Source organism: Ornithodoros turicata, unplaced genomic scaffold (assembly GCF_037126465.1).
Source record: "Ornithodoros turicata isolate Travis unplaced genomic scaffold, ASM3712646v1 Chromosome13, whole genome shotgun sequence".
NCBI classification, from domain to species: Eukaryota; Metazoa; Arthropoda; class Arachnida; order Ixodida; family Argasidae; genus Ornithodoros; species Ornithodoros turicata.
Window position 1 is genome coordinate 525,299 of NW_026999307.1, and position 26,335 is coordinate 551,633.

Consider the following 26,335-nt stretch of genomic DNA (forward strand, 5'->3'; position numbering starts at 1 on the left):
AAATATTTTCATTCACTTCACGTAAAGTTAAGGCTCCGAGGAATATAGTCATTCCAAAATGCTGCGTGCTCGTATCAGTCTCCTTCATCTGTGTAGATCATTCTTACACACGAACAGAGTGCAAAGATTGCAGTAAATTTCAAAGATATTTAAAAAAATGAACCTCTGTTTACGCACGCAAAACGCAAGCACGAAAAAAAAAGTTCTCACTTCCAAACACACGCAGAAACACATGCAATCGATACGCGCAGGCAGCGGCGGACACGAATGTCTCCTCCCGAGCGACGATGCGCCGCCACGTGTCGTCGGGGCGCCCTAAGCGAGCTTTTCGCGGGAGTTTCCTGACCAGAAAGAGTATTGAGGGACCGTGGTAATACGAAACGCATAGCTACTTGATAGATTTGTATCGCCTAATCCGCATGCTGTAAATGTGCACAATGTTATCACCCAAATTGCGAAGAACGAAAAATCAGACACAAGTTGGTCACTCGGTTTTGCTCAGTTCCGTCTCCCCAATTAGCGTCCCTCATTCTGTAAGCAAGTCCAAATGGATTATCACTTCAAGCCGTTCGTGAAACGGTCAGCAAAGCTGCAAACCACGGTGGTAGATAGTAAGGTGATCCGACGCCGCGTCTCCTCCACGCGGTCGGGTGGTTCAAGGTCGGTCCGCGCTTCTCTTCCATGCCGACAGAGCGCGACACTCGTATTGGGGCCCTCTTATCATTGCTTCCGCGTTTACCGTGCATTGGCTCAAAATTGAAGAGCGCGCTATTTTGATTCTGAGTCTTGCCTCCGCTTACAAACTCATGTATTTGATGACAAAAAAAGCTCTGATGACAACGGATCCGACATGGGGAAGAAGTGCTTCGTGCCGCGATGTAACTCCGGGTATAAAACGTGTACAGAGAAGGTGTCCCTGTTTTCCGCTCCTGAAGAAGAGGACCGCCTGAAGGTTTGGAGACATGCTACTCCACGCAAAGATCGCCTTCTTCAGACTACAGACTACGTCTGCGAGAAACATTTCAAAGAAAGGTTCGTCTCGAAAACCTGGGACGCGCTTCGCGATGGTCAGGTTGGTCGATGCGCTTCACGGTGGTCATGCGTGTGAGAAAGGAGTATATGACCAGACAATTGACTACATCCTAGACAATTACAATTTGTCATTCCCATGCAGGGACCATAAAGCTGATAACATACCTGCCAACTTGGGAACATCCAAATTAGGGAGATTTCAAAAGCGCGGGGGGGGGGGGGGGGTAAGAGAAAGCCGATGTTGGGTGGCTTTTATTTGCATTCGTAACACGAGCACACTTCACCCCAGTGCACTCGTCGGGCACAAGTTTTGCAGCAACAGACTTTGCCCTCTCCAAGAAACTATCTGGGTGTCAAGCTGTGACAAGGCTATGACACTTTCTCAAAAGAACGTGAGGTCACAAAACTACGTCTCTGTTCTGTTTGCGAGGTACGCAAGGTCGAAACAGCTATAGTGCAAAGGCACCTTTGTCGCCCGAAAACATGGAGGAAATGCACGGAAACTAGAAGTGCTAGAACTAGAACTATGACGAGAACACCTGAACTCCGTAACACAGAGGCTCTGGGAAGCGGCAGCGATTCCGACGGCAATTGGGCTGGTATTGGATTGACGTTTTCATCTGTGTGCCCAGAGAAAAAGCAGGCGTTTGAGATATAGAGAGGGAAACTGCATTTTCCGGGAGATTTGCTGCTCGGCCGTACAATCGTACAAACCGGTCCGAATCCGGGAGTCTCCCGGATGAATCGGGAGAGTTGGCAGGTATGCTGATATAATGGCGCATATGCTCCATTAAGCGAATGCGCCAGTACTGTACCCAGCTCAAAAGGAACGAAAAGAACAAGACGCGAAGTCTGCGCAAGCTTTCAAAACTAGTCTAGTGGTTTAGCGGAGTGCCGCCTGGTTTTCCACCAGCAGGACACGACTTCTCCTAGCACATACTTTTTCGGCGTCGTAGTCTTGCTTTGTTGATATCGCACTGATTTGAATTTGAGCGCCCGTGTGTGTGCCTGACGTTTTTTTAAGTCGTCTCATTTTCCTTTCTTGACATTTTTAAATGTTTAATAAATGTGTCGCCCTAGCCGTGTCGACTCCGTTCCTCTTTCCTTTTTACCTTGCGGTAGCCCTTCGGCAAATCTCCTAATACTATACCGGCAACCTATTCAAACTTTCAGCACTTCTTAAGTTGTTTCCTCGCTCTCGCCTCTTCCTATATATTAGTACCACATTTTCAAAACAACGCAAACAATTGAATTTCTTCTTAATGCAAAGAAACTCTAATTTGTCGTTGCCCCCTATTCTCTCCGTTTCCTTGGCTTGCTGCCGTTTCGGGTTCCGGTAGCACATTCGACTGTATGCCTTCCACTTCGCGCCAGTGGTTCACTTTATGCTGTGGTGACAATGTTCAATCAGGCGACTTACGACATTCACCAGAGCATTCGTATGAAGGCTTACAGAAGCGCGCTACACAGGCATGATGCTTTAGCAGCCCTTGCTTTCCATGCGAGCGGAGCCGCACGTCGGGCCCAATCACGGTGGCGCCAGCTCACGGCGGATGTTTGAACCGCGGACAGAATTTTGCTCTCTCCCGACGCGCCGTCACTCCACCTGAAAGACTTCTACCACCGTGCTGCAAACCAGCCGAGACGATCGGAGCAGTTGGGCCATACACGCCACATCTCGAACACGCGCCGCCACTAAAAACAATAAAAGCATTGACAAATGTAGGAGCAAACGATACGTGAATCATAGCTCAAGGTCAGGCCGCAACCCACTTGCTCTCGACGGCTCTGCGCTTACGAGGAGGAAACCGTCACGTCCATAAGGAGAGCAAGGAGGGTGACAAAAAAGCGAAGCATAAAAAAAATAGCTTTTTATACACCGATTGATTTTTTTTATCTACAGCCTTACATCTCAAGCCTAGGGGATTCCTAAATTGTTCACTTAGGGTACATTTATGCTGCAGCATCGCTGCTCGCTGCTCGCTGCAGCTTCAAGCACATCGCTGCTCGCATAACCGCTAGGGTGCGTTTACCCTGCAGATTGCTCAAGATGCTGCTCGCTTTCGCTATATCAGTCGCCTAGCAGCGTTCACTGTGGAAGGATGGAAACGAGGAAAAGTGGGAAGGAGGAAACCGACTTCATCACAACCAATCGCAGGTCGGATTTCAAGACGCCAGTCATCAATGATACCAGGAAGACAAACATGTTTACATTCCTAGGTGCAGCGAGCAGAGCGGCAAGCAGCGGCGAGGATAAGCGAGCAGCCAGGCTGCAGGGTAAATGCACCAACAGAAAGCTCTGTGTTTGACCTGTCATCGCCAGAAGTCAGGTAGTCCCCGGGCATGTTCAAACCACTGATCTCGATTGTAAAAGGCTGGATCGCGGATGGGGAGCGCGAGCGTGAAGAAACCGGCCGCCATCTTACTGTACCCACAACAGTCGCCGCAGCGATCATGGCAACTTCTTGCAATTACGGTCGTACCAACCGTACTGGCAAGGTTACGGGGCCTAAATTTATACAGGTGAGTCACTCTTCATCAAGGAATAAATAGGCGTCCATTCTGTATATTTAGTTGACCATTATGACGTGTTTTTTTGCCCAAAACGAGCACTGGATGCAGGTTGCTCGATCGCTCTTCCGACGTTCAATCGAGCACACTTGCATTTTACCTGGCGGCAAATACAGTTTGAGTGCATAATATGCTTGAAAGAACATGTTACACTACACAGGTAGTGTTGTCGTCAATATATGTGCAAGCACTCGAGCGCTTTTTTGCATGCATTGCTTGCATGGTACACGGTGTTCTCTGCGGAAGCAAGTGCCACATTCATTTCTTTGAATTACCTTCGCGCACAAGTTCGGTATTACGTCATAATGAGACCACGATTGTCACCTTTTTTCATGTATTGGTATTGTTTTGTGCCTTGGTTTGATTTGTGACAAAGAAACTACGTAACGGTGGTGTGGCGCGACTTCAATAACGCCTTTGTGTCTGAGCTGTATCGTCAGCTTGTTACGATAGTAATAATTTGTAGCGTGTCGTGCTATTTGTAGCTGTTTTTAAGGCAAAAGTGGCCTCTCAATACAGGTTTCGTCATGAGGGCTACCTAGTGAATAATCTGTGCAGTGTGATACGACTGGGTGTACAGGTAAGCATCACGTTCCTCATCCACTGGTTTCTACTTTACAGGAAGGAACAACCTCAGTGCACGCACTGTGGTTAGCCTCTCTCAGTTTTGCATATTTTCTTACATGTTCACATCAGAAACACACCTTAGACTTTAGGCTCCTTCACCCAGCAATATAATAATTAGAGATTATAATTATTTTTAGAAGAGTTCCCCATATTCTTTTTAGAATAGTTTTTAATCTTTTTAATTTTTAGAAGATACAGGGATTGTAAACCATGTTTTAAACTGATGTTTTAATATTTGTCCAATGCATTTATTAAACAACATATTCATTTTTAACTGGTTGCACCCAAACCAATGTTTTGATGTATTATTTCCTTTGTTGTCGATTCACCATAAAAATTGGAATAATCATCATCAATGCAGGTTATTTCACAGCTGCCTCGACATACTCAACAAATGGGTGCAGAACCTGCGTAATGCCCACAAACCTTGACTACCACAGCACCTCCAGAAAGTAAAGGCATATGTGTCACATGGGATTTTTAAAGGCATTCACAGTATATAATACCTTGTATGAACTGTTGTAGATCTAAGCATCCTCTACAGTACACTCTCAGAAATTAAAACTTGTCATGGAACTGTGATAATTGTTTCAGTTAATAGGCATGCGCATATACGCTATAAGAAGAAAATTATTTATTGAGAATGCACTTCTCTGGCTACTCATGTTGTTTACATCTACTGTTGATCACATTCATTTATCACATACAGTGAAACCTTCCTATGTTGGACACCACGGTGCAGCAGAAGCGTGTCCTACTTATAGAGGTGTCCGAGTTACAGAATATGAGGGAAACAAAAAATGGAAAAGATCACAGCTGTGTTGCCAGAAATGTCCCCCTTCTTCAATTTATGGTCCTGAGTGGTACCTGGTGGCAGTGGTACCTCTACCCACTCTTCACTGATAATTATTACTGATTTTAGTAGATTCAATTCTGTTCAGATTCCACTCAATGGCATTACCTCTGGAGCTTTTTGAGCAGCGATGACTTGTCTCTGAAGCGTCAGCCCACTTTTCGTTGTTTTGGTGCAGTGTGCGTTCAAAGGCTCTAGACAAACCGAAGACAAATGCTCACACAAAGAATTACGATGTACACTGACAGCACTTGTTTTTGGACTCGGAAAAACTAAAGCAGCAAAATTCTGAGACCAGTATAGGGAAAAAAAGGGGCGAAAGTCAAGGCCACTGGCTCGTTTTGGGTATTTTTGGTGCAAAGATGGGCCGGTAATTTGGCCAGGGTTTTGTCCGACTTAGCAGGGAAAACCCTGTCCAACTTACGAGATAGGGAGGTGTCCGATATAGAGAATTTCGTCCCCGTGTAGTTTCAATGGGAGCCTGCCCGTGCAATGAAATCTTGTCCGACATGGGGAGTTGTCCGAGGTAAGGAGGTGTCAGACTTTGGAGGTTTTACTGTATTATATTCTTATATATTATTATTATATTATCACATATTCGATCACATTAAATTTAAAATTTAGCATATATGAGAAAATATCAGGAGGGGAGTTGCTATTCATTGCTCATTCCAACCTAAAATTGAGCGAGCGTACCTGACCATTGTCATTCCTGAAATATATATTCCCATTGTAGCAAGGTCACAAAACAATAAATGTAGGCTTTTGCGGCCTCCCTGCACGTTCATTGTATCCTGAAACGCATAAGTGCAAGAAATAAATCTTGAACTTGAATAAACTTGATGTTGTATAAACTTGACATAAAATGTTGAATAAGATAATGAATGATATAAAATATTGAATAAACTTGAACTCGTATATTCTCTTTACTCATCATCAGTGATCTTCATTACAAAAGCATATCGTGTTAGACTTTTTTGTTTGCGTTTCACAGACTGGGTACACGAGAGCCAAAATGACAAAATCACAACTGTTTCAAGCTCCAAATAGTCCTGTTGCAATTTGAAAACCATACGTGGAGCTGCATTTTTTTGAACATGCTCCACATAACAAGCATGACAAAGTCAGCACTGGATAGCAGGACCCCGTCCCCAAGCCGCTTTTCTCACGCTGCAGTTGTATTCAACAAAAGCATGTGAGTGCTGGAAAAGGACACTCAGTTTGGCACAACCGCGCCTGCAAATAATCAACAAATAAAGGAAGAAGCAAACAAACATAGAAGGGCTGTACTTCAAAAAGAGATAAGTCCTGTGTCTCAAGGAGGTGTTACCACTTTCTAAGTAACTTAATTGATTAAGCTTACATCACTACCTGATTAACTGTCCTAACGAGTGTGATCTAATTGCGTGAAGTAATTATTTGGGCTGCTTCGGTGTGTCCATATTTGCGAGGCAAAGCACCCCTGTCGTTTACAAAAAGACTCTTTCTAAGGCGATGCTTGATATAAATCATACTAAACGCATACACGGCTAAAACAACGGCTGTGATTCTACAGAACGATCTCTTCCTGGCATGCGAGTATATCTTTTCCCGGACCTTCTTTATGGAACAATTTTTGTCCAGAACGCAGTACGGGATATTATATACATGGTTGTTGTTAACCTCAAGTCGTTTCTTATTGAAATATTGGCTGGGAAACGTGCTGTAGTACAATCCCCAGCGCTGCACTGCACTGACGGTCTAGTTTCGGAATGCAAAACATAACGTAATTAAGAATCGAACGGCAGGACACCTGTGAAACACTGTTAGGATACATCAGTATACTGGCACCTTACAAAATTGTGTTATGACAAACAACGACCAATGCTTGCAGCGCAATAAATACTCACAATCTCTGTTGCCTCCCATTGTTTTCTATGGACACACACAGCACTTTAGGGCCCACCAACATGGCGGCCCGAAGGCACGCCTCTCCCCCACGAGCCCCTCTCCCATGCGCGATCTAGCCTTTATACATAGAGATCAGTGGTTCAAACATGTTTGGCAGCATTGTTGTGGCGATGATCATGGCGTGCATCTTTGGCAAGCAGCGATGCTGCAGCATGAACGCGCCCACAGAGATACATGTGTTTGTTTCGTCATCGCCAAACAGCGATGTGCCATGTGCCAGCAGCGATGCTGCAGCATAAATGTACCCTAACTGGTCGTGTGTTCGAAAGAACGATTCTCAAAGGGCCACCAATGCGATTGCATTTTGTTGAAGCAGCGGTCTGCGTATATTCCCCCTCTCATGATACTGTCACCATTTCATTCCACTCTCTAAAAATCAGATTTTTTCCCGAATCATTCAAACTCCAGAGTTTCAAGTCTGCAAACAGCTACAACAACACATACGTGATGATGATGACTGAGGAAATTCCCCACTACAATATTGGACCACTACCCCATGGCGCACAGGGGGGTTATGAGATATGTAATGATGATCATGATGAGAATGTGATGCGCAGAGCAGGGGTCGGATTCACAAACGCGATCGTAAGTTACGCTAAGATGCGCTAAGACGTCGTAGCCTACGACGCGCGACGACGGCGTCGTAAGCGCGATTCACAAAGCTATCGTAGTGGAGAGGGTACCCCCTTTGACAAGGAAGAGGAAGTTGCTCGCTTCCTGTCATGTGCACCTCAGAGACGAACAGCCAAAGGGTGCGAGACTATGTTTTCGCTATGGTAACGATGACGAAAATTTGTGATCGCACCAATGAGAGTCGTCCCATTAGAAGAAGACGAAGTTGTTCGTCCCCAAATGTTTTGTTACTGCACGTGCTCTCGGTCTTTCGGTAGCCATAATGGGTGCTATGCAATCACAGGCGAAACGCGTTCGATGACACAGCAAATATATTCCCAGTATGTTCGTCTCGCGGAGGGGGTGGGTGAGGGTGTTTTGTAAACGGTGTGTGGCACTCAGTTTTGCAGCTTTTATGGCTTCTTTTGCCTTTCTTGCAGACAATTTGGAGGGGTGTTGGGGTGTTTTAGCGGGGTGTAGGGGATGCTTGAAAAATCCCTGCGACCCGATTTTACGGAGCACAAAGTTGAAGCATTTGTTCAAGGTTACCAAGCAAAAAAGTGCTTCAGTGTCACTTCGGGAATGGTCTCGAAGGTTCTGTGCCAAAGTGCAATGCGTTGGCGCGTATTACGGAGTCTTTGTTTGCCGTCTCCAAATCCACCGCTGCCAAATAACGGCGCCATCTTTCTTCGTAAGACTGCTCGGGAGCTCTCGCAGGATTCCGCCGTAAGCTGCGAAGATTTTGCGACGCGCGCCCTTCGTGAATATACACTTCGTCGTAACTTTCCCGTACGACGGAGATACGACATATTCCGTCGCACGAGCTCTTTGTGAATCCGACCCCTGAAACTTGAGTTACGAGCCCAGGGTTGATGTAACACGCTAGTCGCATGCACGACGTGATGGTCGACGAAAACAAAGTCCGCAAACTTGGACTGCGTATTGCAGAAAACGAAAAGGCGCCAGCGAAACGAGAAAAGTTTCGGTGCAGTAGCCGCGTCAGGAGAGTTTCTCTTCTGTGCGTCTCACAGACGCAACACGGATCCCATTGAAACATATGGAATTGAGAGCAGCAGTTCTGTGAACAGCCCCATACACATAAATATGCCCGTGCTCGGCCCATGAAAACTTGTATGAAACCAGCCTCGTTGCCACGTCCCCTCCGAGCGAAGGTTTCGGAAAGACCGCCGCGCGAGTGACAGAAGACTATTTCCTCCAAAGCCACTGCGATCTGCGACACATGCGCAAGCGGGATGCTCCGCCCCCAGCGCCGAGGGGGAAAAAATATGAAGACACTTTCGCGGTGGTGCTGCCATCCCTCGATAGTAGCGCGCAAACAAGGGGCGGAGAGGACCGCCTTAAGACTACTCGACTCATAACCTCGATAGCTGAACACGCATCACTTAGTGCTTGGGTCTTGTTCTTTTTTAGTAATTTCACTTTTCTGATTCTCAGATAAGCAGCAACAGCTGCATGATCTCAAAAAAGCCACAAGTGCTGAGATTCGGGCAACAGATTTTGCCTCTCTTTTCTGTGATTTCAAATGCGCGTTATGGCTCTTTAATCATCACTCACATTCCACATTAGATTCCTCATATGTTCAGGCTTCCCCAAAACATGTTATCAGTACTAAGACATCCACCCCATTGCTGCATCAATGCACCTTGCAGTAAATATTTGGCACTAAATCATTCTTCCGGACGCACAGTGTTACCTGTTCGTGTGCGTTCTAGTGATTTTGTTTTAATATGGCAGGCGTGTAAAGGCAATTTCTTCAAGGTCTCCCTAGTTGAGTAAAGTGCAATAACTGGCTCCGTTGGAGAACTTAGTAGCACCTGAAGAAGTGCAGCCTACTGCACGAATGTCTTGTTTTTAACGTATATATTAAACAGTTGATGCTCTTAACGGTCTTTGTTATTTTTTGGTGAACTTAGAGAACTTAGGGTAGGAGAACTGATTTGCATGGTATATATCAATAATTTAATTAAAAGTACGACTCTCAGGTTACGCCGACGCGCTTTAGAGTTTTTACATTATGTGTATCAGGCACCAGTATTATTAAGCTTGTTACAGTGAAGCACCCCATCACTTTGTTCAGCAATCGGCTTACCCTTCGCGGGAACTGGTGGCGTTGGAGGACGTGGAAGGATGTTGTCCTCATCTCCTGCACTGCTAAAAGCCCTGATAGTACGCTTTCGTTTACCACGGCCCAAGTTCGTGGTCAGTAGATGGGCCCGATGTGTCTTCTGCAACCCTTAACTTTTGCCGTGCCTGCTCATAGGTACCTGCATAAATGCTGCATTATGGCTTAAGCTCGAAGTTCCTGCCAGCAATGAAAGCCTAAACAACACTCACTGAAGAGGCCCGATGGCTTGCATCTCTGTTTCATCCAGTTTTCAGCCAGTGCCCTGCCTTCTTCTATGAGGTGGCGCAGTTTATTCCAGTCTATCTCGGGAGGCCAGAAACAAATTCCACCATTGTGCCAGTTGAGGTGAGTAATAGCAACAGCGTCGTCATCATCTGGGAACTTCACAACTGCGAACAGTTTTTCGTCTACAAAACACAGAAGGCGAAGGCCAAATATCTATGTGGCTAATTCGATGCGGTATGATGAAGAGGAATAATGGCATGCTCATTTCCAAAGGGTAGTTTTACCTTTCACACATTTATATGCCACACTTGGCAATGGCCACGACTGCAGTGCTGACATCCTAGATATCGGAAGTATTCCAAGCATTGACGACTGGCACGGGTACGTGTAGAGGTCGTCCACTTGAAGAAACTTTCTGGCTATTATACATGGTTGAGAACTACGACAGTTGTGCACCATATACGCTATCTCTACGACGTCACCATCGTTGAGAACACAGATGCTGTGTTTCTGATTGGCCTGCAATGTGAACTTCCCTGGAACCTTGACTTTCTTGTATTGCAATCCCTGACAGCCGTCAAGCAATGGGCCACCATGGTGTTCTTGAAAGAAAGCTGTCTGGTCAGATGTACCACAGTAGGACTGTGCCAGGCTTCTCTTTTCACTGATTCGATTGACAAGCTGCTCCAAAGCCCTCTCCGGTTTCCTTTTCATACCTTTTAACGTCTGCATAAAGTTTTCAAATTGGAATGCTGACCAGGTGCCTAGGGGTCCATGTACTCTTGCATCTTCGGTGAGGTGGAGCAGACCATGGATACTGTAAGACACAAATCGGCTGCCATATATATTGATGAACGTCCGCACAAAGTGTTGAAGTAAACGCCCAGCATACTCCATATGCAATGCATAAAGCCGTGGACTAATCAGAACTGTGATAGCCACGAGCAAAGTCATGAAGCCGGAGTACATGTTGGTTGGAATTGTCTTTCTCATGGCACCCAAGCATACGAGGTGCATATAATCAAGAGGTATTTGCTGCACCAGGTCAATGGGAAGCTCCATCAATTTACTAGACCCCGTATGGTTTTCTTTCTGGGCTGCAGTCTTAAACGTTGTGTGATCTCTTAAGAAAGCATCCATTTCAGAGAGCCAAACATGCCCATCTTTATAGGTCCCCTTGGTTGTGCATTTCGTACAACTAAAATACCCAGAGTGGCACTTGACAGACAAGGTAAAAGCTCTGGCTGGCGCGTCACAGACAAATGCTTTTATTTTTATATGAACGTGAACACTCCTGATCTGGATACCATCACGGAGCAATTCCATCACTTCTGAGACGAAGGGTTGCGGATAGCCATTTGCATTTGATGGTTTACTCTTCCCGAAATATATCCCCACTGAAAAGGGGTGGACTTTCTTGCTGGAGTTCGAGTTGGACTTTCCTGCACTTGAGAACGTAACATAGGATTGTCCAAAATTGACGCAAGGTACTTTTTGTCACGGGCAAGCCATCAATATTAACATTGAGCAGGAGGACTTCTGGTATCAGCTCTGTATGTTGCATTGTAAACGTAAACCTCAAGCAAGACGGCAGTGCGAAGTGATGATATTTTCCGGGATGCACATCCAGGAACTCCGGTGAAATTCGTGGTGTTTTGAGCAGTGTTCTTGCTGAACGCGGAAGGTCAGAGAAGCACTGGTGTGTGCGCAAAACCTTCAGCAATTTATTTAAGTGACTGTGGTTTACGTTTGACTCCACACACCAGATTCTCAACCTGGCGCAGAAGTCATCTATGTTATTGCTTGCGTCACCTTCTTCATCCTGTCTTCCTAACAATGACTGCATGATTGCATTTTCACTGCTAGTAATCTCAGGTGCTGTATTACTATTACGACAGCTACCACACGTGAGTCAATACGGGACCTTCATTCTGAACATGCTCTGGCATCATGGTCACTGACGTCTTAACTTCGTTTCGCTTGCTACCGAAATTGCTAAACATTTCGTTAGAAGGATTTGTGTAATCTTCTCTAGAGCAGGTTTGAATAATTTGTTGTTGACAGAGAGGAACGTCCTCAACATTTTCTGCTGTGCTTGGTGAGCATGTTGGGCCCTGCTCAGTTTCAGGTAGCCCATCGAACGTCGCTTTAACATCGCGCTGTACACGCCTGTACACGGAATGCTTCGACCACTTCGGCATTCTGTTTCTTCACTTTCACTGTAAAGGTATTAAAAAGTGTTTGCCTGAGTCTGTACTGGCCATCTTCTCTGCGTCTCCGAACTCCCAACGTGAGCTTCCGCGCCAAAACATCAAACCCGCTACATGTCACATGTCCGCGACGTCTGCGATCCCACCAGCAAGTAAGCCTAACTCAACAAGCGGCCGTTTCGTAAATTGTAAATTTAATCTACACGAAACATCCATGCAATAGAATTCTCAAAAATAATAAAGAGCGATTTTAGCTACAAAAAGTAAGGCGTACGAAGTGCAGTAGCGAAATGAAAATCGTTTCGCATATTATACTTTTCTGCGATTCTAGGGTGTCCTACGAGCGTCTGGGGGCAGTCTCCGTAGAGCATCCCGTAAGGGACCATTTGGAGATTCCTAGACTCGTCTTACACGGGACGTGGACCTTGGGATCTATATGGGACGTCCCTGGGATTTCATGTGTTGTCTGTGTAGTCGGCCGCATGCCATCATGTCATCTGGCAACGGTGGCAACGTCGCATTTCTTTTTAGTATCGCCGACATGACAATGGCAGCAATTTTTATTGCATCAAATATCAGCACGAGGTGAACATATATTATGAAACGAAACTAAAAACACACACAAAAAAATAAAAGGTAAAGCACGGCTTGGAAGAGGTCGTCGTTTGAGAACTCCTACATAGTTCGTTAAGGGCCTGTTCAGCATACACGTAACAGTTCTAGCGAGTTCAATAAGTGACAACGATCCGTTATAACCTCTGCTCACTCGTCATGTGACGTCTTTTGAAACATTTTGAAAAAAAAATCTACGAACGCAAGAAACGAAGATATGGCAATAGACACCACGACAAGGTCAAGAAATAGCATCCTTACACAGACTGTAGTTATCGTGGATAAGTATAACCTTATTCAGGGTGAGTTGGTGGAGGTTGGCACGTTTCGCGCTCACTATGAGTCCCGCGATTGAAAACACCCTCTCTGACAGAGTGCTTGTCGCCAGCATACATAAAACCTTCTTGGCGAGGCACGGCAGCCATGGCAGTTGAGTTTGTGCTGAATGCCGGAAGTCCAATACGCTCGTTGATGGTCCGCACTTTCCTGCGGGAGTGATCATGAGCGCGTGGCACTCCGCGTTCACATATCCGAGCAACTGGGATTCCCCTGATGAACGCCGCTTCGCAAGCACAGCAAACGTGTCCTCTGTCGAAGGACGCGATTGACACCCGTCAGAAGGTCTGATGTCGATCTCTTTAACGAATCTAAGCACTTTCCGTGCTAAGAAATCTACCTTGCTCAGCCCCTTTGTTGTCGGGTATTCGTCTACCACATTCAGGTTCTGGAAGCGAGGGATCCAGAAGGGAAGCGGTGACTGTGCTTTCAGTTACTGGAAAGCGGTAGTCGAATTTGGCGAGCATCCCCTGCTTCATCTGACGCACAGAAGTGCTATCATCAGCCTTATCTTCCAGGCAGCTCTTCAGCTCACTTCTAATTACAAGTAGCGTGTTGTATGTGCAGTCACGCTGCATTGAAAACAGCTCGACAGCGTCCGGAATTGCTTTAGGAATTTTACAAGTTCCCCCATTAAGCTCCATTCTTCTGGCCCTAATTGCATTGGCTCCCCCAGTCTAGCCAGCAGCTTCCTTAGCGATGCTTTTGTTAACGATCATGCTTTCCAACATGGCCAAGATGCTGTGCCACCTTGTTGGCGTGTCGCTTTTGACGTGGTAACATTTGACAGCACTCTGCTGGATGAGTAGCGCTGCTCATCACTTCCATCACATAATAGCGCAGGGTCAGCCTCGTCGTCGTCAATGGCGTCTCCAGCATCACAAAGGGATAGAAGGGAGGCGCGAATGTCTGCCTCGACGATTTCCTCCAGTTGGCCAGCGTTGTAATGCACGTGTTTGACGATTGCCCTGCACCACCGAAGGAGGTCAGGTAATTCCTGCACTTCGTGGATGCCCATGCCTTGCGCATAAGTGATGCTCTGTGTCTACCAAAGACGCCGCACGCTACATATTTGACCCGGCATCTGTCACAGCCGTGATCGTCTTCGTCGTCATGACGAACTCTTCCGTGCACTTGCAATAGTCGTGCAGCCTTGCAGCCCCAAATGGCATCAGCGGTGTGCCTCTCTACCATATTCCTTGTTGGGAGGGTCATGCTCCGAAGTTCTAAGTTTTGTGGAAGAAACACGCGAAAGTAATGTGTCTAGCCTTGTGATATTGACACGCGTGTATAGTCCTTTAATGAATAAAAACATATATTAAAGCAGACCGAATCGTGGACTACTGCAACAGCGTTTCCTAACACCGAACAAAAAGCACGGGATGGTTTTGCTTTAGCGGGAAGATATACAGATGCCACGCGAGTTACTACAACCAGTAATTCAGGAACCTATACCCACCATCAATGAAGTGACACGTGAAGGTTATGTAGCTTCTGCGCCTGTGGTTGTCCATCTACATGTCGTACGTCACCGCATGGGATCGCGGGCCTTCCTGGATGGTCCGCTTTACGTGGTCGTGCATAGCGTTGTATACATCATTAAGTGCACCGCGGAGAGCGTTGTCCTGTCCTTAATTACCTTGTACTTCAGCAAGAAGTCCTGTAAAGTTTATTCATGTGTTGGGGTATTACGTCCGCTCATCGAGTCCCAAGAACAATTACTCACTCGAAGGCCTTCTCTATTAACCATGCTGAACGGGAGGAGGTCTCTTGCAACCCAGAGTACAAAGTCTCTAGCTAGTTGCTTCTTTACGATGGAGTTCTTTGTGTGTTTCATTTTGGTTGTACTGAAGTAGTTCTTCAGTCCTTCGCTGTCTCCTTTGCCTTGCTTCCCTGTCACCTTGTGTACGTCCGCTAAGTGACGTTGAAGGTTCGTCGTGCTTACAGAGGTCGAGTAACGATTGATGTCGCATCTGTACACATGTGCCAAGACCTTTCAGCAAACAGAGTATAAGATGGTTTTCCCCGTCTGCAGAGTGATTCCAGGTTTCAGCACCTAACTTTACTAAAACTAACTTTTCTTTGAAACAAACCCTTCGAAGGGAAGCGTGGAGTCCTCATTGAGAGCCTTGTCGAAGCAGAGCTTACAGAAATTGTCCGAACCAACAGTTCTCGTTTTCTGGCCGTCATGATGCACCAGCGTTCCGAAATAGGACCACACGTAACTTGAACGTGATGCTGAATGCAGCGGAGTGATCTTGAAAAAGGACACTTTCTTCTTAAACGTATCGTGATTACTCTCGTCTGCCATTGCATTAACTGCGAATGCGAGAGCTTCTTCCAACGTCGCGTTGCCTATGCACTGAAGACGCACGTAGGAAGAAGGGCTGTAACGATCAGTCTGCGACGCGCGCGCGCGACCCAGGCGAGGGCAAACAATGAAAAGTTGTAAAAAAACTTGTTCTCAGCTCACCTCAAAAATTTTTTGAAAAAGTTTCCTCACCTCACCTCAAAAACTTTTTCAAATTTTTTCTCACCTCAAACATCTCCAGAAAAATTGGCCCTCACCTCACCTCAAATATCGTGAGGTGAAGTGAGGAAACCCTCAACCTCGCACGTCCTCGTGAGGGTGCCCACCTCTGGACGGTGCTCTTCATATATATTCACTGATAATCCTTGCACTTCACGGCGTGTTGTGTGAAATTGTAGCCTGTAACGTTGATGACAGTAACACGACACTTTTGCAGTGCAAACGATATGCATGCGTACTGCATGACGAACTTATGATCCGGCGCAGACTGAATCATGTTTTGACTTCCAAACTTTACGCGCGTTTTGTTGTCACCTTCCAAGGGGCGGGGCACCGAACAGTGCTGCACCGCGTAACCCTGCCTTAACCTTATATTCTCTGAGTGGCAGTTTTCGAGTCGCTGTGACTTCGACGATGCCACTTATCAGGAGCCGGCCGGCTAGACGCAAGTCGCATATTCGCGTCAGAAGCCGGAGGAGAGATATAACCGTCATTAGGACGTTGCAGCAGCGTTGATTCGAAAGTGCTCCTCATGACCGCGAACGTTCTGAAAACTTTTTCCTCACTTCACCTCACCTCAACGTCATTGTCGAAAAGCTTTCTTCACATCACCTCACCTCAACTTTCTTGTCGAAAAATTTCCTCACCTCACCTCAACGTCCTTTTTGGAAAATTTTCCTCACCTTACCGCACCTCAACCTCCTTCTCGAAAATTTTCCTCACCTCACCTCTCCTCAAACTTCCTTTGGGGAATTTTTCCTCACCTCACCTCACCTCAATGTGCGGAGGTGTGGGTGAGGTGAGGGCCCCTCATCCGCCCTCATGAGGATGCCCACCTCTGAAAGCAAGAGATGCGCTCAACTCTCATCGCTGGCAGAGCGCGGCTCACGGCTCTGATCGCTGGTAGGGAGCCTCGGTGGGTTGCTGCGGTCTCTCTGCACGTGGAGGATCCCTAATCGCTGGGAGTCCTGCTTATGATCGGTGGATCCGGAGGTCAACGAATCGATCAGGCGGCCCATTGGACACACTATGAAAGGTTGTTGTCATTGGATGGTTGTTGTTATAGACCGGGACACACTTGGGGCGCATTTTACTTGTCAAGGCAAGTGCAGTGTTATGATGGGCAGCGAAGATGGTACAGCAATTGCACGTCGCTGGAGGTAGTTATGAAGCATGAAGCGACGTTTATTGTGCGGAAGCAGTCATTCATTGCACGAGCACTATGCCCTGTCCACAGTTCCAAAGTGCGAAAAAAAGTGAAAAGAAAAGTATGACCCATTGTGGACTGGGAGGAGAGACATGTGTAATCACATGAAATGGCCGGCAGAAAAATTGCAGCCATGACGAGACGGGACCCTGGGCAGGAAAGGTCTTTTCTCTTCACACTCAAGGTTTCGTCATGGATGTTAAATTTCATAAGCTCGCCTGATTCCTTTCTGTTTTTCAAAAATTGTACCTGATTCCCGAGAGAAAATGACAGTGATGGCAATGCGGGAACACATATCTCACGTGTGAGGAGGAGGAGGGGGAGGAGTGTCGTTGGGAGGAACCGAGAGGTCTGCCTGCCTGATTAGGCGGCATGTTTCTCGGGAAGGGAAAGGTGGTGGAGAGGATGAGAGGAAAGGGTGAAGTGGAAGACCGAGCGGAATCCGCTCGGGGGGAGGATAGCTGCGTCCATGGGCCGACTTCAGGGGAACTGTGCCGGCATACGCCTATTACACATCTGAAGGAAACCCAGGAAAAACCCCAGACGGCACAGCCGGCCCGCGGATTCGAACCGCGGATCTCCCAGTCTCCAAGCGCACGCGTTACCGCTGCGCCACCGGAGCTGGTGTCTCACGTGTGACATATCTCAAATCGCAGCATTCTAAACATTGGGGGGGGGGGGGGGCGGTGGTATGGCGGAAGCTTACTCTTTATGGTTTTAAAGTTCTAGGTTTACCGTTCAATAACTGACTTCGTTCGATCTCCTTTAGAGAGACAGCAGATATTATACATATACGGATATTGCTCAATCCCATGGTGCTGCTGGATGACCGGGTACATAACCCGCAGGAACTGAATAACGAGTTGCTTAGCCGTTCTCCGCTCAAAGACGACCTTTCACGAAAATATAAAGCATTTGCATTGAAAGCCCAAATCACTGATCAAATTCTTGCAGCGGAAAACACCATGACGGAAGCCTAGGCCATGCATCGTAAGATGAAATAAGGTAAAAAAAAGAGTACCTTTTTTTTTTTGTTCAAGAAAGACGCATCCGAATGGGCACAACATTCAGCCGCGTCGGTTTTGTATCTTCGGTGGCGGCTGCGGCACGCCGACAGTTTGGGCTCGGCGTCGACGGCGAGGTGTAAACCACAGGCGGTGGCGCTTCGGCGAACGCCTTTACGCTAGTGATAGGCAAAATTATTCTTTTTAGTGAATCGATTCATGTGATTCAGTTCGTTTTAGTGATTGGTTCAAAAGATTCGTTCAGCGAATCAGTGACGTCACGACACCACGTGACGCGATGCCGTTATCAAGTCATGTGACCGGTGACCTCACATTTATTATAAAGAAAGAGTCAAGAGAAGAGAGGCGCGCTTCCGGTAGTCATCGCGTTCCTGTAGTTATGTCTGCTTATTATAACATCAGCACGGAATCAGCACGGAACTCAAAAGGAATGAAGAAACACGAAATAAAAAAGCGGAGCTGCAGAGAACAGTTTAGTTTTGCGTTCCCACGTACACATTGAGCTTTCATCGATTCAGCTACACTTGCTTTCACGCCCTTGTCATATACACCAGCAGTGCCGGATTGAAGGGGGGGGGGGGGCAAACGCGGCGCATGTCCCGGGGCCCCCACCACTGCAATTGTCACTGCTTCTTCTGCAAACGATAGGGTTCTGGCCAAAATCCCATATATGCAGTAAGAACTTTCGTGTAATTGGCAAATACTAGCCCAGTTGAAAGCTATTCGTACAGTTCACTTCCATAATTCAGTTGTTCGTGTTGTTAGGCACCTTGAGGCTTGTGTTAACACAAGCCTCAAGGTGACGCATATAATTGTGTGAGCCTGTTGTGTGTTTTAGCCACAGAGCAGTTACTTTGTATCGTGTAAGGTTCATGCGTAACCAGGGGCACAATGTGGAGGATATGCTCGAAGATTTAATCAGTTTATTCGACGCACAAGGCATAAACATCAAGGAAGGTATGGCAGTCCTACGACAATGCTGCGTCCATGAGTGGAAGGTACAAAGGTCTTCAAGCACGAGTTGGTACGTGGGTTCCTTGTTCAGTGCGCTGTCTGCATATGTTGGCAAAATTAGCTGCCGAGTGCCCAGCTGATGTTGCCTTTTTTAGGTTTCCTCGAGCAAGTATACGAGTTAAACACAAGGGGATTAGTAACATCGCCACAACGATGTCCGGCGACTGCTCAGCAAAGACTCCTGTTCCTGTACCGACAACGGTCAGCAGCACACGGTGGTCCTGTAGAGCGGTCGCTGTCAGAGCCGTCAGGGGATACTGTCTTTTCTTAAATACGCTCGAAGTTTTTGCTAGCAATCAAGATAAAATGGCTGAAGTGCGCTTTAAAGCAGGCGGTGTCATCGACTTGGAACGAGAATTTATGTGGTGTTTTGGGACGATATTTTAGACAGAGTGGACAGGACCAGTAAAATGTTACAAAGTCCAAAGATACTCCTGGACAGCGACCTGAAAATGCTTCGGTCTCAAGGCGTGAAGCATTCGATCGCAACCACATGGTCGGGGAAGATGTAACTGGAACGAGGGAATATACTGCAGTAAGAAAGCTCAATCGGCTACCCAATGTATAGCTGACGCCACCAGTCTACGGAACTGCCCCGGAAGCACGGTCTAGTGGCCCTTCATAGAAGTTCCGGAGAAAGAACTTTAATGCTGTAGAATTGCAAGGGTGCAGGCGAGCTGGTACATTGTAAAACGGCGATAAAACCTAAGTGTCTCAGGTTTTATCGTCGTTATCTGTTGTCTCTTGATCAAGAGCTGGCCGGTATGAAGAACTATTGTCCTGGTTCTCTTTGGAGAAATCTGCATCCTCGAGGTATATACTTCAGCCTTTGTGCTAAAGCATTTTGTAAAACGAGGTCGGCAGGCGAGGAGCTTTCCTCTAGACGCTTATTATAGAGAACGGAGTGAAGGAAGTTTTCCCTTATGTAGAGTTAATCTTAGTATATACCTCACTATGATGGTAGCAGCAGTTCCTGTGAGCGCTCATTTTTGATACTGAGGCTCATTGAGAACCGTCATCGGGCAACCATGACGCACGGCAGACTTAATACCTTGTCACTGTTATACAGATGGATATTCTTAAACAGCTTGATTTTACGGAGCTCATTACCGATTTTTGAGTAAGGAAGTCAACGAAGGTTCCAATTTGCGCTAGCACCGCAATGTAGTCTTGACTATAGCTTGCTAGATAGTAGATACGAGATCTTAGAAGATGTAAGCTATAAAAGCTAATGTGAGGCACTCCTTCTAGAAAATGTGTGGTAATAAACGAACCAACTGCTGTACGTTGAACTTTTTCATGTACGTATATACCGCACGGAATATTCGCACCGAGGTCAGGCACCTCTATGGCCATAATTTATCTTTATGAAGCACAGTGAAAAGAACTGATGAGGCGGAAGGGCCCCTACCATGCACGCTGCCCCGGGCCCCCACCACTGTAAATCCGGCACTGTATACTAGTATTGTATCACAGTAACCAGGAATCCGGACGAGCCACATATGATGCCTAGTAATTCCCAAAATCGACATATGCCTACTAGCGTTCACAGCCTGCACGGCCATCCTGCCTTCCCAAACGTATGCACGAAAATTCAGTCTACCCACCGGCACAAACGCGTCCTTGAGAGCCCGGCAGCTCACAGAAGATAGCACACGTTGATGAACATACCCCAGCCTCGAACTTCAGCCTGGGACTAGCCAGCACGAAGCCCCTCACAGCGAGCACAGCAACGGTTGCGTCACTTCTGAACGGACGCGCTAGGGACCCTACCTAATTAAGACCGCTCAATGAGATAGTTAACACGTTAGGTGTCGAACGGATCCACCCCAGTGAAAGATCAGCCAAGGAACACCAAGCATCAGCAAACCAATTAGAGCCCCGTCCCCACTCGCACGATCAGGAACGGCCAGACCACTCCGTGGGTCACGCCAGAAAGCGCGAACGAACAGTGCCAGAATAGCCCGAAGAGAACGAATCCCGCCATGAATCAGCAACTCAGACAGATAATTATCCCCCAGCGATCGGAGAGCTATTCACTGAGCCCCACGAGCACAGCGCACAACCGAACCACCAAACCAACTTCCATCGCAAATGGATCACTCAATGAATCGGTGAGCCGCACAAGCACAACCATGCAATGATTCACCTTGGAACTCTAACTGTTCGAAGTGAACGAACTGCTACATGAATCAGTGATCTAAGACGCACTGCAAACGAGTCACTTCGACTCGAGGAGAGCAGCGCAGCAGCCAACCGTGATCCAGAGGACTCAAACCACTCAAACTGAACCAAAAGGCGCAGACCGATTCAATTGATTCGTTCATTTGATTCAATCTCGCTTGCGCGCTGCCGTGCCGTGTCCTCACCTCACCATAGAGCACCTGGTGCTCTGGTGCACCTGGTGGTCGTATGGTGCTCAGCACCATACGACCACGACGACCACACCGTGTGCGCGCATGCGCACGTCACTATAGGGATGAGAGCTGTAATTGCAGTTCGCATTCAGAGATGGCGCCGCGCCTACCTCTGTCAAATGTTTTGAAATCGGAATGTTTCCTCTTTTTCTTTGTAGTCTTTCACGACCGTCATTGAAGGTGAATCAATGAACGAATCTTTTTAGGGCAGGTGAATCGATTCACTCAGTTCAAGCTACTGATTCGTTCACCAAGAACGAATCATTGATTCTCGGCCCATCACTGCTCCACGCTAAACCAACACCCATCCTCCTAAACTCCCGTTCGAGCAGGATTACCACGAAAAGTGCGGGCGTTTCCTCGTCTTTTATGCGAGGTAAGACCGCAACCCATTGCCGTAATGGTAATCGGAGTAGTATTAAACGTAAGCTGGTTGTGCGACGACATGGCACAGTGCGGGACAGAGGGTAATTTCGACCACATGGGGTTATTTCGACGTGTTCCGTAAAACTCTGACACACGGTGCTGGGAGCAATGTTTTCCTCGCTTACATTGCTACCCTCCTCGGCTGTGATTGAAGCCGGAACGCGACTCATTGCCAGTTGAACGTATTCTACTAATTCTTCGCTATCTGCATTCTGCTTGTCGGCATTACCGTAATTTCTGCCAATCGTTTTCGGGCATAACACAGCGTAAACGCCCGCGTCTTTTTTCCGTTCCGAGACTCATCTACATCGATTTTGGAAAAGGCAAATACAAAAGTGCTTCTACAATAATGACCAGGGATTCGTGCGAGATTTCCATCTCAGAGAGGGAATGTGAGTCCTGTGGTGACAACCGCGTCCGCTGACTGGTTAGTTGGTGGCGTTTAATTGAAGAATAGGATATTCTTTTGGTAGGCGTCACCAGGCCACCTGTATACTGATGATGGCCAATGTTCTTTGCGGTGGAGAAGGCGAGGGGGAACAACGAGCGACCTCCAGAGAATTATCGCGAAAGCCGGTACCGGGACCCAAAGCTGAGGCAGGGGTGGATCCAGGACCCCACTTTTGCAGGGCGGTGGTATCTGGATGGAGGCGCGTATAGCGGGGAGGACAGGGAGGGAAAATTAATGTTTAGTGTAATGATGTAGGACATGGGCACTGCAGGGGGCGGAGGAGGCAGGGCAGAATGGTTAGTGTGGTGGTTTTCACGGTACGGGATCTGCGTCTAATTCTGTGCGTCAATTGCTCCACCAACTGCATTGTCATCCTTCGGAAACCCTACGTTTGAGGAACGTAGAGCGAAAAAAGAAATCATAATATGTGATTATTGGTTTTGTTGTAACGGCAGTGTTTACTTGCTGAAGCTCCCCCCCCCCCCCGTTTGCCATCCCGGGAAGTCGGCCCTGATGTGAGAGGGGAGGCAGTAGTCGATTTGAATGTTGTGGGTTTGATCCCAGCCGAGGACGCCTGCAACTTGGTGGTAGTGTATAAAATCACTTAGACACGGCCGTTTTGCACGAGGAATATTAAATACGGTGTGCCGTGTGCTGAGCTTCAAGGGCACGAACCTTCGGGTGTCTCAAATTAATTTACAGACCGACCACTGCAGCGTCGCTCATGATCGTAGTTGTCTCACGACGTAAAGCCACGAATAATTGTTATTATGTATGGCTTGAAAATTGCACTGTTACACAGTTTGTGATTGTTGGCTGCTCTGAGTATATGAGACGTCTATTGCACTGATGCTATTTTACATTTATTTATTTGTTGATGATACGCTATACGTATTGTTATTAGGCCACACAGGCAAGAACATAAAAAGAGCAAAAGAAAACAACTGCAACAAGACAACACTGCACTCAATAGAAGATATCTGCAATAGGGACCTTACATCCCTAAGCCACTTGAGGTGTTTGAAAAAGGCGACTGACGGGATTGGTGGGATTTGACATGATTATAAAATGCGTGCTCAAAATAATTTGATTTACCGGCGTAAATTTTAATCCGGACTTGATTTGGATTGGTTTTATAGTCATTTGTGAAATGGAGATTCAAGTTTTTTTTGTCACTGTTGCAGCTTTCATTTCTTTTCTTTTTCCGGAGGGAGATTTAAGATATTTTGGGCGGTGCTTTAAAAAGATCTAGCGATTGCATCAGGTGCTTGCAGCAGCTTGCAGGCGATTGCATCGACTAAGTAATTGCATCAGGTGCTTGCAGCAGCTTGCAGGCGATTGCATCGACTAAGTAATTTTAACTGAACCATAGCTAGACAACTTCCTCGCCGCTCGGAGCTGCATTAGTTCGCCGCATGCTGTCATGTCGTCTGGCAACGGTGGCTTGAAAGGCTTCAAAATTAACTGTACAACGGATATGTACCACAGGTGAAACAACACGTGCACCTCGTGTTACGATATTGTGGTAGAGGCGGAAATAGAAATACAAAGTTCGCAGCTACGAAGCTAACCCAGCCCGTGTGCACAGAAGGCTTGGCAGGTGGCATTGGTAAGAAAGTAATCAGAGTCGGTTTGAACGTAAGGTGTGTCAGCCTATTTTACGTGGCGTCACGCGGCGTTTAGAACTGCAGATAATTTCGACCACCTGGGGTTGTTTTGATGTGGCGCTGATCATTGGAAACTCCTATGCCTTCTAATGGTCAGTGGCAGTGTAAAAATGTATACCCACAAAAAAAAAAAAAAAAACGAAAAAAGAAAAACGAAAGGTGTCTGCAGCAGTTGTTTGCTCCACGTATGTACTGCAAAGCTTGGTATTCCAAAAAACTGAACGCATGGGAGTTCCTGGCAAATATCACTGCACTTTACACGTCAAGTATAATGATTGGAGAACACAAAATGTCGGCGTGTATCCTAATGAAGCAAAACAAAATTTAAAAGTTTATTTTTTTTTAACTGAGGCACTTTTCGTTAAAAGTGCGTCATTGCGCTTTGATTCCGGGAGCACTAGAAAGTGGACAGGAAGGACTCAGAACCGGTAACGAGGCTTTACTACATGATGTGCAACGACGATTATGCGAACAAGAGTGAGTACAAAGAGTACAGTTCACCCTTTCGGCGAAACTAAATTTGATACATGTAATGTGAGTCTTGCAAGACTAACAGGTGTATGAACTGGAGCACTTGTGGTCCAGTAATGGTTGGTAAGACGGTGTGAGGCAAAGGAAGCATGATTAATTTTCAATGATCAATAGAAACGGGACAAAAGAATTGCTAGATCAGATGACATGTTTATTCACAGTCTAGAGCAATTACGGCCTGCGTGAGTGCAATTGCTGGGTTCTTCACTCACCCTGGTGTGCGGGCCATTTTACAATTCTAAGCACAGACTGATTCCGAGAGTACTTCGAGAATTATTCGTTACAAACAAACAACGTTTTTGCCTCTGATATAACAACCAAACTTTCTCTCTCTTTCTTTTTGCAATTCGTGATATATTTGCAAATCACAAAATTATCAGAATTTTTGTTCGCATGATTTGCACGATCTCGATGTCCTTTATTGATGCACAGGCTGTTTGACCACGGTGTGTTTCATGAATTTGTCACACAGCACATTTGAGTAGGGCATTTTGAATTCTTAAATTTAATTACATTGGCAGAGTTACGCCCATCATTTAACAAGGTGCTCAGGTAGGGTGTCAATCTGGACAATCTGTGTTTTATGGAGGGCACAACGCAAATACGTTGGCTAGTTTTCGTAAGGTGTGGGATATCCAGTGAAAAAAAGAAAAAAAAACGATAAAAGGATGGGGCTCCCGGAGTTTTGTGCAGTGCAAACAGACTTGCTGAGGTCGGCGAGGTTAATTAAGAGATGGTGGATGATTTCCAGGGAGTAGCCCGCTTCGTCCAGGCGGGAAATCTGATCAGAAACTGTAGATCAAATTTTCTGTGTATGTTACGGGCAAAGTGTTTAAATCCGGCATTCTGCAGAATACGTAGGTATTTCATAGAATGCCTATAAAACAATGTGGCGAATTCGTCCGGCAAAGTACGAAATAAAGTGGATTTCATATACAGGGTGTCCACCGTGAGTAATTTTTAAAAACAGAAAGATCAGTTCTTCGCTAGTTTTAACAAATGGCAATGTACTCTACGCCTAAGGCCACCTTAAGATGGCTCAGGCAAGCTTCTGTGACGATGCATTAATTAACTTTTTAATTCTCAGCGATAGAAGATTGACCCAATGAGAACATCGGATCCCTTGGGGCCACAGGTAACGTTACCGTTTTCAGAACAACAATTGAGGCAGTTATAGCGCGAGGAAAGGGCCTGGAAATAAGGTGCTCTGGTGATCATTGTTCAACGCTTCAGTAGAAGCGCTCCCGTTTTTATTTCCTGTGTATGCGGGGATGGGAAATAGCTGTCGCACCAATCTGGCCACATGCAATCTGTCCCCCCCCCCCCCCCCCCCCCCCCCCGCGACAGTGCTTTTTCTTCCCGGCATAGAGAGGAAAGGCAAACTTGAGCGTCGAAAGACGACCACTAGATCGCCTTATTTCTAGGCTCTTTCCTGCCGCTATAACTGTCTCGATTTTTGTTCTGAAAACGGCAATGTTACCAGTGACTCCAAGTGATTCGACGTTCTCACGGGGTAAATCTTTTATCTCTGATAATTAAAAAGTAAATTAACGAAAGTTAATTGACGAAAGTTAATTAACGAAATTACTTAAATTAATTAATTTTTCTACTGTCGCTCTGTGGGCTGGCTTCGAAACCTCCTTTCGTCGGACTGCGAGCGATTGCGCTCAGAAAGACATCGCGCGTTATGGTCCGGTGCTCCAAAAAGCATGATATTCGGCTATTTTTTCCGATGGGACAGCTCGTGAATATCACTGTCAATTATCATGAATTTGAGTGAATTCGGCACGCTCTTCATACTGGTGGGGTAAAAAAGTGACCTTCCCTTGGCAAATTTCTGACTTCACTTCGCAAATATTTGCATAATTAAAGTTGGGGTACATGACATTAACT

At 46.5% G+C, this 26,335-nt stretch overlaps 1 protein-coding gene across 2 annotated transcripts in view; it reads left to right on the forward strand.

The window, feature by feature from the left end:
- LOC135372060 (zinc finger protein 239-like) overlaps window positions 1-26,335 on the forward strand; it is a 75,175-nt gene that overhangs the window by 38,255 nt on the left and 10,585 nt on the right. Inside the window, exon 1 of one of the 2 annotated variants that reach the window (XM_064605783.1) lies at window positions 21,656-21,743. The exons of the other annotated variant lie outside the window; for it this stretch is intronic. The gene's annotated coding sequence lies outside the window, so the exon portion shown is untranslated. Of the gene's footprint in view, window positions 1-21,655; window positions 21,744-26,335 lie in introns of those variants that run through there. 2 annotated transcript variants of the gene reach the window in all.